The sequence below is a fragment of the Arachis stenosperma genome, chromosome 4 (genome assembly GCF_014773155.1).
Source record: "Arachis stenosperma cultivar V10309 chromosome 4, arast.V10309.gnm1.PFL2, whole genome shotgun sequence".
Taxonomy (NCBI): Eukaryota; Viridiplantae; Streptophyta; class Magnoliopsida; order Fabales; family Fabaceae; genus Arachis; species Arachis stenosperma.
The window spans coordinates 56,631,611-56,645,337 of NC_080380.1; the positions used below are offsets into that span (position 1 = coordinate 56,631,611).

Consider the following 13,727-nt stretch of genomic DNA (forward strand, 5'->3'; position numbering starts at 1 on the left):
GATCGACCTCACTCTTTGTGAGTTTTATTACTTGATACGACCCGGTATACTTGCCGGTAATTACGTGAAATTAATTTTTACGTATCAGGAGGCAAGAGGAAAAATAATTATTGGCACTGAGGAAGAGGAAGAGTATTTTGAACCCAACATGGAAGAGAATTTGGAGAACAATCATGAAGAAGAAGCTCATAATCATGCCAGATAAGGCCATGCAAACCAGACTGGGCATGAAAGGAGGGTCTTAGGATCTTATATCAATCCTAATCCAGGAAACTGTGGAAGCAGCATTCAGAAACCCACCATACATGCCAACAATTTCGAGCTAAAACCTCAGCTCATCACTTTGGTGCAAAATAATTGCTCATTTGGAGGAGGTGCTCAAGAAGACCCTAACCAACACTTTACCACCTTCTTGAGGATTTGTGACATGGTGAAGTCCAATAGAGTCCACCCCGATGTCTATAGGTTGCTCTTGTTCCCCTTTTCACTCAGGGACAAGGCAATAAAGTGGCTTAAATCCTTCCCAAAAGTTTTTAGCAAGATTTTATCCTCCTCAAATGATTAATAGGCTAAGAACTGAGGTGCAGACTTTCAGGCAACAAGATGGTGAGACACTTTATGAAGCATGGGAGAGATTCAAAGACTTGACAAAGAGATGTCCACCAGAGATGTTTAATGAGTGGGTTCAACTTCACATCTTCTATGAAGGTCTTTCCTATGAGTCAAAGAAGGCTGTAGATCATTCATCAGGAGGTTCATTAAACAAGAAGAAAACCATTGAAGAAGCCATAAATGTCATTGAAACAGTTGCTGAGAATGACTACTTCTATGCCTCTGAAAGAAGTAACACTAGAGGAGTAATGGAGCTGAACCACATGGATGCACTGTTAACCCAAAACAAGATGATCACCAAGCAGCTAGCAGATCTTACCAAGAAGGTGGAAGAGAACCAAGTTGCAGCAGCCATCACCTCATCACCAACTCATGAAGGAGTAAACATGGGAGAAGAAGGTGACTGGGAGCAAGCCAACTATGTGGGAAATTCACCTAGACAAGTCCATGATCCATACTCTAAAATCTACAACTCTGGATGGAGAAATCACCCAAACTTTGGATGGGGAAACCAACAAGACCAAGGACAAGATCAAAGACGTTCCAACTTCAACTCCAACAACAATGCCACTCATCAAAACACTTCACAGAGATATTACCAACATCCCTCTAACCGACCTTCTCAACCACCAAACCTCAATCCACCATCATCCACAGATGATAGGCTTTCAAAGATTGAGGCTCTACTTGAAAACATATGCAGAGAAGTCCAAGACAACAAAGTGTTTAAGGAAGAAGTGCGATCCAACATCAAAAACCAAGGAGAAAACATCAAGAGATTGGAATTCCAAGTAGGTTATCTATCTCAACAAATTCCCAAACCCACTGATGGATTCCCCAGTGATACAGAAAAGAATCCAAGAGGAGAACCAAAGAAAGTGAGATGGGAAGAATACAAAATGATAACCACAAGTGATGAGGGGAGTATGAATGGAGTAGAACACCTCCAAAATAACCAAAGGGAAACTCAAGAGGAAGGAAGCTATGCAACTCCACTCACATCCAAGGAAGAGCTAAAGAAGAAGGAGGTATTGAACCCATATGCACCTTTTCCCCACAGGCTTAAAGGTGATGTAGCAGGGAGATTGTACTCAAGGTTTCATGATATGTTTGCATCTTTAGATGTAAATATACCATTCATTAAAGCCCTCCAACAGATGCCCTTCTACATTAAGTATATAATGGAGCTACTAGCCAGAAAAAGTCCATTGAAGGGTGGACAAACAATCAAGATGAACAGAGATTGTAGTGCTCTCATTCAATCAGGACTACCCACAAAAAAGGAGGATCCAGGAAGCTTCCACATTCCTTGTGCCATAGGAGAAACAATGATTGACAAAGGGCTTTGTGACTTGGGAGCAAGCATCAACTTAATGCCTCTCTCTCTCATGAAGAAGCTCCAAATCAATAAACTAACTCCCACTGATGTAATTATCAGATTGGCTGACAAAACCCAAAAACAAGCAGTAGGAGTAGTTGAAAATGTGCTGGTGAAGGTTGGGAGCTACTATCTTCCCATAGATTTTGTCGTTCTGGAAATGGATGAGAATCCTATTTACCCTATCATTCTGGGAAGACCATTTCTAGCCACAGCTAGAGCACTCATAGATGTAGAACGAGGAGAGTTAGTGCTGAGAATACATGATGAGCAGCTCGCTTTCAATGTTTACAACCTCTCACAAGGAGCAGATCACGAAGACAATAAGATGATAGAAGAGCCAAACGAGGAAGCACAAACAACACAATTGGAAGCCCCATTGGTTGGAGAGCATAGTCAGGAAGAACCATGTTCAAAGGTGATCCAAGAGGAACCAGAACCGCCAGAGTCATGCAAGATCAATAACAAGAATCTCCTAGAGAAAGAATCCATAGAAAACAAGAAAACATCAATGGAAACAAGGAAAAGAATTCCAAGGGGATGGAGAAATAAGAAAATTCCTACAGACAATTTCTCACCAGGTGATGAAGTTACTTCTACATACTTTCCATCTATACCACCTCACCTAACCACTATTCCATCTCAGCTACCTCCTGTGTATACTATCAATAAAATCTTATCCTTAGAGCATCTGGAGCTCGTCAATAAAGCTAACGGATATAGATTCACTGCAAGAGGAGAGGACTTCAAGCACTATCAACCACCTTGACAAAGAACCAAACATCAAGCTAGTGACGCTAAATAAGCGCTTCATAGGAGGCAACCCATGCTCTATAACTCTCTCTTTCTTAAATTTCTAATAGGAGCAACAAAACAATTTCCATGAAATTTCAATCCAACTTTGACAACTAATATAAAGTTCTTTCACATGCAACGTATAGTACATGACAAGTTTGGTGTTCAAACACATCAATTGAACACACTTTATGAGAAAGATTTATGTCCCAAACTTGTTGTACCATAGGATCACAAACAAGTTTGGTGTGCTGACGTGCATGCTTGAGAAGCTTAATAATTAGTTGAGTTGCATCCATAAAAAAAAAAGAAAAAAAAAAAGAGAGAAAAGAAAAAGAAAGAGGGAGAGATATTTTTGCTTCGTTAGTTCACCTTTTGAATTTTCCCACCAATTTTGCAATTAATCTTCACATTCTCTCTTTGTCATATATAGGGAATCAAAAAGGACATTGATGGTACTTGATAGGACAAGAGGTTCGGCCACTACACCAAGGGAATTTCACACTTGTCCTCATAGGGAATGTCCTTGGAAGTGTTGCCATGCAACATTGGGAATGGATGGCTTTGGAGACAAAATCAAGACTATCATAAAGGAGCTGATCCTTGTGCTCCTTCAATCCTAAAACCCCAATCGTCCACTATCAAACATCATCATCAATCCACACCCTTCAAGCAATTGCCATTTTCCTATTTAAACCTCTTCACACAACCTCTCCATACACACCTATACTCACCATTCCCACTCTCTCCTTTCGGTCCTACACACATCACACACATCACTCCTCACCAAAGCTTCACATACACCCTCACAGCCATCTTGAGAATAACCAACATAGCAACTATCTTACATGGCATCATCAAGCTCCAAGAGACAAAAAGAGAACGGACCCATAGAACACCCTCCTTTTGATGAAGTGCAGTTTAGAACATTTCATCATGCACTCCAATATGGGTGGATGGCTGACAAAGAAATCATTTATGAACTAGGCTTCTAAGTAACAAAAAAATGAGTGTCCGGAGATCATAGAGAAGGTGGAGCAACGTCGCTGGGAGCTCCTTACCGATCCAATCACAAGGGTAAATGCAACTCTAGTAAGACAGTTCTATGCAAATGTAGTTAGGCAAGACAAGGCGGATGACTCATACACAAGTTTTGTGAGAGGGGTCATGGTAGATTTTAGTCCTTTGACTATCATGAGAGTGCTGAAGTTGAGAAGCATTTCTTTTGAAGAGGAGAGCTATCACTCAAGAATGGACAAACCTCCCAATTATGACCAGATTCTACAAGATATATGTATGCCAGGAGCCGATTTGGAAAGAGGTCCCAAGAGAAAACCCAAATTTATAAAAAGAGGGGATCTCCTTACAGAGGATAAAGGTTGGTTCAAAATTGTAAGGAGATCCATCCTCCCAGCCGAAAACAACTCAGAGGTAAATCTCAAGAGAGCAACGATGTTACAATGTATAATGAAAGGAGGAGAGATCAAGGTCCATGAAATCATAGCCCAAGGCATTCAGAAGTTTGCTGAGAAGAGTGATTCTGGAGGAAAGTTGGGTTATCCCAGCACTATTTTTCTTCTTTGCAGACTGGCCAGGGTGATATTCGAGGATGCGAACCCCCAGTGGATAACGGTTGGTCTTCCAATCACTTATCGTCGGATGCATGCAGCTGCAGCTCCACTACCTCCACGGAAGGTACAAAAGAGGCCAGCCAGCCCTTCAAACTGAAGAAGAACAACCTCCACAAGAGCAACCCCCAGCCACCTTAAGCATGCACCAACTGCAAGAGGCTATTGATTCCTTATCTAGGCAGTGTATGGAAAATCAAGAGGCATATAAGGAGTTTCAAATGCAATTAATGGACCGCCAATAAGGATCAGTCTTTAGATGGATGGATCAGCAAAAAGAATGGCAAAAACAATTGATGGACCAGCAATTGGAACAAGGGAGACAATGGAGTGAATCCTTCCACAACCTGAGTAAAAAAGAAGATCAGCAACAAGAAGCCATCCAAAGGCTAGCCAACATTCAAGCACATCAAGGTGCACACATCCACGAGATGCATCGAACACAAAGAGAACAAGCATATCTTTTTGATGAGCATAAAGCATTTTCGGAAGGTGTTTATTTGAGTGAGGTTGGGCATCATGTGAATACCCAAGCCAGGCTTGGATACCTAGTCAGACAACTGCCTGTTTTGCATCCTGGAATAACAAAATATGAAGATGTAAAAGATGAGTTAGCACGAGTGGAGCGCGAAAGGATAGAACAAAGTCATGAATCAGTCAGAAAGGCACTGGAGGATTGGAAGATAGCCAGAATGAACCGAATGAGGGGAAGCACAAGTAGACAAAGTAAACTTCAAGAGGGCAAGGGAGCAGAAGAGAATGAGCAGGCCAACAAATGAAAGGTGGTGAAATTCCTTCTTAGTTTACCTTTTTTTTCAAAGCTTTAATTAAAGAAAATCATGTATGAAATAGAACATGCTTCCATGGTAGCTTAGGATTCTCAATTATGCAATTAATTCTCCCTATTTAAGTCTATGTTATTGAGCCTAATGTCTTGAATATTAACTTGCACCTTTCTTACGTGTATGCTTGTCTCTTTAAGTTAATCAAAAAGAAAATGTTATGAAAAAAATGAGAGTGGAGTTATTTTGTAAAGTGCATTCTGAATGTTTGTGGTAGGATGATTAGTAAGCTAAGTTGGTTCACCAAGAAAGGAAAGAAAGCAACTATCCATCCTAAGTCCTATGTTTGAGACACATTCTTTGAGGCTAGCTAAACAATAAGATCCTAGCAAGAAAAAAAAAAGAAGAGCAATACAAGTGAAAATAAGAAAGGGAACACAATAAGAAACAATGTTAGGCACCAAGGGTTTCGAAACTAAGGCATGTGTCTGTGGTGTTTATGTACAAGGGATATACTTGGATGAATAAGCTCTTAGGGGTGCCTTATCACTTAGTAACTTGGATTAACTAATCCGGGATTATCAGCTGAAAGTCCACTATCAAGAGTAACCCGTGTTACAGAGTACATAGTAACCCCAAGAGGTGCTGGACACCAAGGTCTCAAGAAAGAAAGAATAACAAACCATGTTCTTGTGGTGTATATGTATGAGGGAAAGTGAATTGAGGGAGTAAGTCCTTAGGGGTGTCTTAACACCTAGCACCTTAAAACCAACTGGTTTGGGAGTGTTGGCTGAAAGCTTATCATAAAAAGTCGCCCTCTTACAAAGCACCTAGCAAAAAGAAAAATAAACTTTGAAAAAAAAAAGAAGGATCAATAAGAAAGAAGCCCCAAGGGATGCAATCAAGAGAGTGACTAGGGATTTGATAAAGGCTTGAAACATAAAAGGAAAGAACCTAAGTTACTATGCATGAAACTCCATGAACCATGAATTCTACTTCCATCTTATCTTCTTGTTCTTTCATTTTATTTTTCTTATGCTTCAGTACTTGCTTAGGGACAAGCAAGCTTTAAGTTTGGTGTTGTGATGCCAGGACATCTAGGCCAGTTTCACTGACCTTTTCTTTACTGTTTTAGGGTAGTTTCATGCATTTTCCTAGTAAACAAGGCAAGTTTTGGGTGAAAACACACTTACACCTTTATTTATGCAACTATTGTGAATTTTGCATGATTTCATGAGATTTTTGTCAGAATTGCATGATAATTTAATGATGCATAATCTCATGACTCTAGCTAGAGCTTCGATGCACTTTAATTGCTTGATTTCAGGACAAATAAAGCATGGAAGAATCACGTTAACATTCACGTTAACTTCGTGACTACTAACGTGGGATGGCAAATAGCTTGCAACGTTAATGAGAAAAGTGATCACCAATAACGCCTGCGAAGCCATTCATAGCCTACGTTAAGAGCCACGTTAACTAAGTTAACGTGGTACTTAACGTAGAAGAAAAAGAGGACTCCACGTTAATGAGAAAAGTGAACTCCAATAACGTTTTTCCTCAATGTTAGTGGCAAAAGTGAACACCACTAACGTTGGGAAACTAGGCAATGCCCCATGTTAAGTGTCACGTTAACTAAGTTAACGTGAACTCTAACGTGGAAGAGGATCAACAATGCCAATGTTAGTGACATTCACTTTTGTCACTAACGTTGGATCATTAGCATTGCCTACGTTAACTCTCACGTTAAGATTGTTAACGTGGACGTTAATGTGGAGTGGGGTTCAAAGAGCCAACGTTAGTGACACTCACTTTTGTCACTAACATTGGGAGAGGGCTTCATTACTACGTTAAGAGCCACGTTAACGTAGTTAACGTGGGTTCTAAAGTAGGGGCTTAAGGCAATTGGAGCGTTAGTGACAAAGGTGAGTGTCACTAACGCTCTCGAAGGTGGTAGATGCCCACGTTAAGAGCTACGTTAGCTAAGCTAACGTGAGACCTAACGTAGGGGGCAAGAGGCAAGCAACGTTAATGGGAAAAGTGATTCCCATTAACGTTTGCGAAAAAAGGGGCACAAGCCAACGTTAATGGGAAAAGTGAGTCCCATTAACGTTGGCCAAGAATTGAGAAGGAACGTTAGAAGTCACGTTAAGACTTCTAACGTTGAGAATAACGTGGGCATATAAGGGTGGAACGTTAGTGGAAAAGGTGAATGCCACTAACGTTCTCGCACCCAGAAATGTATTCCACGATAATCTCATTAAATGCCCAAGGGTAATTCATATTTCTCTGCAAGTTGGGCCCACTAAAGATGAGAATTACTTCAACTCAAGGTCCAAAGACCACATCCAAGACTTGAAGAACTCACTAGAAGATCATGAAGAGTAGTATGTATAGGAGTAGTTTTGAACTAGCTAGAGTTTTTGGGACTTTTGGGAACTACTCTCTGCATATTTTACTTTTCTGAACTTCTAGCATGGATTCTTCTTTTCTGCCAATTTTGATTCCTAGAGCTATGAACAACTAAACCCCTTTCATTGGGATAGGGAGCTCTGCTGTAATTTGATGGATCAATATTAGTTTTCATTCTTCTTCTTCTATCTTTTCTCTTGATTTTACTAGAAAGCTTTCAATCTTAATTCAATTGGTTAGTTGTCTTGGAAAAGAAACTCTCCATAATTGGATCTCTTCGGAATCTTGGAAGAGGAGTGAAGAGATCATGCTAGAAATGCTTTCTCATGCTGGACCAATTTGGGTTTGGATGGATATGTGACTATAATCCTACCAATATTTGATTTGGGAAATGTATGTGGTATAATCAGTGACCATGCTTTATCTCTTCTCATGAGCAATTGACCAAGAAATTGGCTATTGATCAAGATTTGAGAGACTGGATTACCAAGGAATTGGAATCCAATCACTTGAGATTGCCAAGGAGATCAATGAATGCATTGATTGAGGAAGAGATGAGAATGAATTTGATCCGGAGAATTGCAACATCTCCTAAACCCAATGATCTCCCCATTTCTGATCTTACCCATTCTCTTTAATTTCTACCATTTACTTTTATGAGCATTACCCCAATTCCCCATTTAAGATTCTGCACTTTAATTTCTGCTATTTAATTTCTAGTCATTTAAATTTCTGCATCTCAATTTCAATTCTGTTTAGCTCAACTAGCATATTCTTCTAACTAAAGTTGCTTGACCAATCAATCCTTGTGGAATTTGACCTCACTCTATAGTGAGTTTTACTTGACGATAATTCGGTATACTTGCAGAAGGAAAATTTGTTGAGAGACAAGTTTCCATGCATCACCTAATTTCACAAATCAACATCGTTCATACACTCAGAAAAGGGGAAAGCAGAAGGAAAAAATGGCAAAAACGTGGAAGAGGAAAAATCAAGAGGGGAAGATGGAGAGCTCGAGAGTCAGGGAGTAAGGGAAGGGGAGGAAGACACCGCGATGATTAAGGAGGCTTTGACTTCTTCACCCACATACATCCGTCGCTCCCACCATCATCAACCAAAGCTGCTACGCATGGAGAGAAGGGGAGACTGCGCCCAGTTGTCACCACCGCACCGTGTCCTGCTACTGACGCCATCGCGCCTGGGTATTGCCGTCAAGCTCGCAGCTACCGTCATCATGGAGACTGCCACCATCATCTCTGAAGTCGTGTCATCAGTTAGGGCAGGCAGAGGGGGAAATACGAACAACCAGGAAGAGGAGAAGAACACTGGTGGGTATTTTCTTAGCCATTGCTGCCGAAGGTAGCTCTGCTACGGTTGTCTCCTTCGTCACTACCACGATCGCCGTTCCGATTCCCATTCTCAAAACCGTAGCCCCTTTCACCCTTGTTCTATTTTAAACTTTGTTTCTCTGCTATGTTCCTATTTTACTCATGGTAGCATATACCTCTAATTAGTTCATCCCCTTTGCTTCACCTATTTCTCTACTGCAATTATCTGGAATACTGGTGTTGATGCTATTACGAATTTGTTAGAGTTGCTTTCGGTGAGTCCAATGCTACTTCTTTAATTCTGAATTGATATTTTCTTTGATTACGGTCTATTTACACATTTTACTGTCACTGCTATGCTTGTTTTGAGTCGATTAGGGTATATACCTTGTTTTGAAATCCCCTGGACAGTAATTACTTCTAATTCCCATCCAATTTGGATCCCCTGTTTTGCTGCAACCATGGTTACTACTGTGAGAGCTAACACAACTGTTGTCCTGATTATGATAAAACCATAGTAAATATATTGTAATGGTGGTGGAATTGATTGGTGATTGCTTTGAGATTTGATTTTGAGAGGTACTAAAGGGGTTGAATTTTGAAACACTAAACTACTTGTTGAAAATCTGAGTTTTAAAATGAAACGGCAACTTTGAAAGTGAACCATCAACTTAATAGAGATTGGAATGAAATGAGATTAAGAGCTAAGCAAAGTACAACAAGTATAGTTATTAATATTCAATTTTAAAGGTTTTGTATTAACTGGAGACTTAGTTACGATTTTTTAAAGCTGAATTATAAAATCTGATTTTCTGCTTTACATTTAAATGAAGTTAGAAACTTTGAAATGCTATAACTAATTCTGTGCTAATCGAAATTGCCTGAGATTAAGTCTGGATTAAACTTGGCAATATGTGGAGTTGGACTGAAAAATTTGAGGTCTTTTCGTTAAATACACAATTTATGGCAAATTTTTAAAGTTGAGTCATCAAATCTGTCCTGCAACAGAAGAGTTCAAACAGGGCAGCAACTTGTTTGTCTTGCTACAACTCCTCTGAGCTGAGTTTTGGAGCAAAACTAATTTTAATTTTAAATTTGATTAACCTGGTTTAATGTTCTAAAATTTCAGAATTTTAGGAGTTAAGGATTGGGAGTTGTGAATTTTTGAAAATTGGTAATCAAAGTTGGAAAGAATCAGTTTTCAGCAACATATGCATCAAATTCCAATGCTTGCAACTCTTAAAATTGAAGAGCGATTGAGTTGTAACCAAGGCACACTTGTTGCCAGATAAGTTAGGAATCTCCAAACTAAATTTTAGCCTAATTGAGGTTATGTAGTAAAAGTTGTACAAGTTCAAAGATACTAAGCTCGTTGGTTTCTAAACAAATTGATGTAACATTACTAACCTTTTCCTTTTACTGTTGCTTGGAAGTTAAAATTTATCTTCATTTTCAAATCACAAATTGGATTGTGCAGGATAATATTAGGTGTATGATCAATGAATCCTATAATTCAAAAAATCCTCTCACTCCAAATGAAGCTTTTTTACTTGTGAGAGGTGAGAAAAGTGGTGCAAGTTATGGCATAAAGGCTTCAAAATCTAAGTTAAGGATTCAAGCACAACTTCAAGAGGCAATACAAGACCGTGAGGAGCTAACAAAGGAAATAGATGTGCTCAAAAAAAATTTGAAGAGCAACGAACACGAAAAAGGAAGAATTAGCTCAATTGGAAGTTCAACAAGACGTTGTGAACTCTTTCATATTGCACTTTGACAACGAAAGAAACTAGACCCTAAAAGTACTCCTAAAATTGCTTATGGTTTTAATACATTTTCCTAGATGATTCTTATATTATTAGTCTAGTTTAATTTGTATATGGATCTATTTATGACATTTTACTTGCGTCATGTTTGAGAAATAACAAATGTCCTATTATTTGGCTCGATAAATTTAGTTGTGTATTGGCTGAGAAATAAGTTGTGAATTGGTTGTTTTTGTTGGAACCGTAGACGGTGAAAATATCCAAGTTTTAGGGTGGGGTTCTGCAAAAATTTTTCTAAACATTTTGGATAAAACTTAATGGAAAAAATTATAATTAGTGTTATATCTTGTTTCTAATTTTTTTGTTTCGGTTTTTCTTATTTACAGGAGTGCTAAAATGGTGACCACATGCTACCTTGAGAGCTCAAGAATATTTTGATTCATAGAGACACTAATCTATGTTAAAACTTTTAATTTTTGGTTGAACTTATGCAAGACATATAACTTCTAGAACTAATCAATGTACTCACTAACGTTATTTTGTTTTACTAAATTTTAGCTAAATGAGGCATGATTGAATTATGTATGTTTTTGCATATTATATAAATGTAGACTTGCTTACTAAAATAGTTAATATATTAGTTAATTTAAAAAAATAATTTAGTAAATTATGCATGCAATTTTTATTAAAAAAATTATTACAAAATAATTATTTTGCTTTTGTAACTAAAGAAAAAAATGTTACGAAATCTAGTTACGTTTTGTAACCAAATTTTACGATAGAAAAAAATAGATTATCACTAAAAATATCATGAAGATCAAAATTTGTTACCACTTTTGTAACGACTTCTGGTTTTTTTGTATGAGAAAAATTTGTTACAAAATATCACTTTGAATGGTAACAGTTCTAATTTTTGTTACAAAAACTTTTTGTAACGGGACATACTGCAACGGTGATGAGCGGATATTTTATACGCTTTTTGGGGGTAATTTCATGTAAATTTTAGTATGTTTTAATTAGTTTTTAATAGAATTTTATTAGTTTTTAAGCAAAAATCATATTTCTGGACTTTACTATGAGTGTGTGTATTTTTCTGTGATTTCAGGTATTTTCTGGCTAAAATTGAGGAAGCTGAGCAAAAATTTGATTTAGGCTGAAAAAGGACTGCTGATGCTGTTGGATCCTGACCTCCCTGCACTCGAAATGGATTTTCTGGAGCTACAGGAGTCCAATTGGCGCGCTCTCAACGGCGTTGGAAAGTAAATATCCAGGGCTTTCCAGCAATATATAATAGTCCATACTTTGCGCGAAGATAGACGACGTAACTTGGTGTTGAACGCCAAGTACATGCTGTTGTCTGGAGTTAAACGCCAGAAAAACGTCATGATCCGGAGTTGAACGCCCAAAACACGTCATAACTTGGAGTTTAACTCCAACAAAAGCCTCTACTCGTGGATAGCTTTAGTCTCAGCCCCAGCACACACCAAGTGGGCCCCAGAAGTGGATTTCTGCACCAATTATCTTAGTTTATTCATATTCTGTAAACCTAGGTTACTAGTTTACTATTTAAACAACTTTTAGAGAATTATTCTGTACCTCATGACATTTTCAGATCTGAATTACATACTTTTTGACGGCATGAGTCTCTAAACTCCATTGTTGAGGGTAAGGAGCTCTGCAGCGTCTCGATGAATTAATACAATTACTTTGTTTTCCATTCAAACACGCTTGTTCTTATCTAAGATGTTCATTCGCGCTTAATTATGGAGAAGGTGATGATCCGTGACACTCATCACCTTCCTCAATCCATGAACGTGTGCCTGACAACCACCTCCGTTCTACATCAGATTGAATGAGTATCTCTAAGATTCTTTGATCAGAATCTTCGTGGTATAAGCCGGATTGATGGCGGCATTCATGAGAATCCGGAAAGTCTAAACCTTGTCCGTGGTATTCCGAGTAGGATTCTGGGATTGAATGACTGTGACGAGCTTCAAACTCCTGAAGGCTGGGCGTTAGTGACAGACGCAAAAGAATCAATGGATTCTATTCCAACCTGATTGAGAACCGACAGATGATTAGCCGTGCTGTGACAGAGCATAGGAACGTTTTCACTGAGAGGATGGGAGGTAGCCATTGACAACGGTGACACCCTACATAGAGCTTGCCATGGAAGGGACCTTGCGTGTGGGAAGAGGATTTCAAGGAAAAGTAGAAATTCAAAGGACAAAGCATCTCCAAAACTCCAACATATTTCTCATTACTGCACAACAAGTAACGTTTTGATTCTCTTTTATTTTTCTAATAATTCCAGACACTTTTACTTCTTACAATTAAATCCAAATAATCTTATTAGCTTCCTGACTAAGATTAATAAAATAAACATAGCTTGCTTCAAACCAATAATCTCCGTGGGATCGACCCTTACTCACGTAAGGTATTACTTGGACGACCCAGTGCACTTGCTGGTTAGTTGTGCGAATTGCCAAAGAGTTAGATTGCATTTCGTGCACCAAGTTTTTGGCGCCGTTGCCGGGGATTATTTGAGTTTGAACAACTAAAGGTTTATTTTATTTCTTAGATTAGGAATAATTTATTTTTATTATTTTTATTGTTATAGAGTCATCAAATTCTGATAGGATAGTTTCTTTTCAAAAATTTCTTTTCAAAAATATTATTTTTCTTTATTAATTGTTAATTTTTCGTGAGTTTAGTGTCTTGTTCTAAGTTTGGTGTTAATTGCATATTTTATATTCTCTTTAAAAAAAAAAAATTCGTGTTAGTGTTCTAGGTTCTTCCTTGATCTTCAAGTTGTTCTTGTTTATTTTTCTTGTTTGATCTCAAGTTTTTCTTGTTTTGTGTCTTTTCTTGTTTTTCTTGTGCTTTTTCAAAACCTTAGTTTTCAAAAATTTATTTTATCCATAAAAATAATACATCTTTAAAATATATTACATTTTTAAATTAGTTGGTTATAGCGTTGGCTTATGTTCTTGGCAACTGGACACCTTCTTTTTAAATCCTTTTTCAAA

General features: G+C 38.1%; 1 non-coding gene across 1 annotated transcript; it reads right to left on the reverse strand.

Annotated features, from left to right (window-relative positions):
• Nucleotides 1–566: 566 nt before the first annotated feature.
• Nucleotides 567–674, reverse strand: LOC130977996 (small nucleolar RNA R71). The gene has a single exon (XR_009085660.1). It is a non-coding gene; the product is annotated as a small nucleolar RNA R71 (small nucleolar RNA).
• Nucleotides 675–13,727: the final 13,053 nt, after the last annotated feature.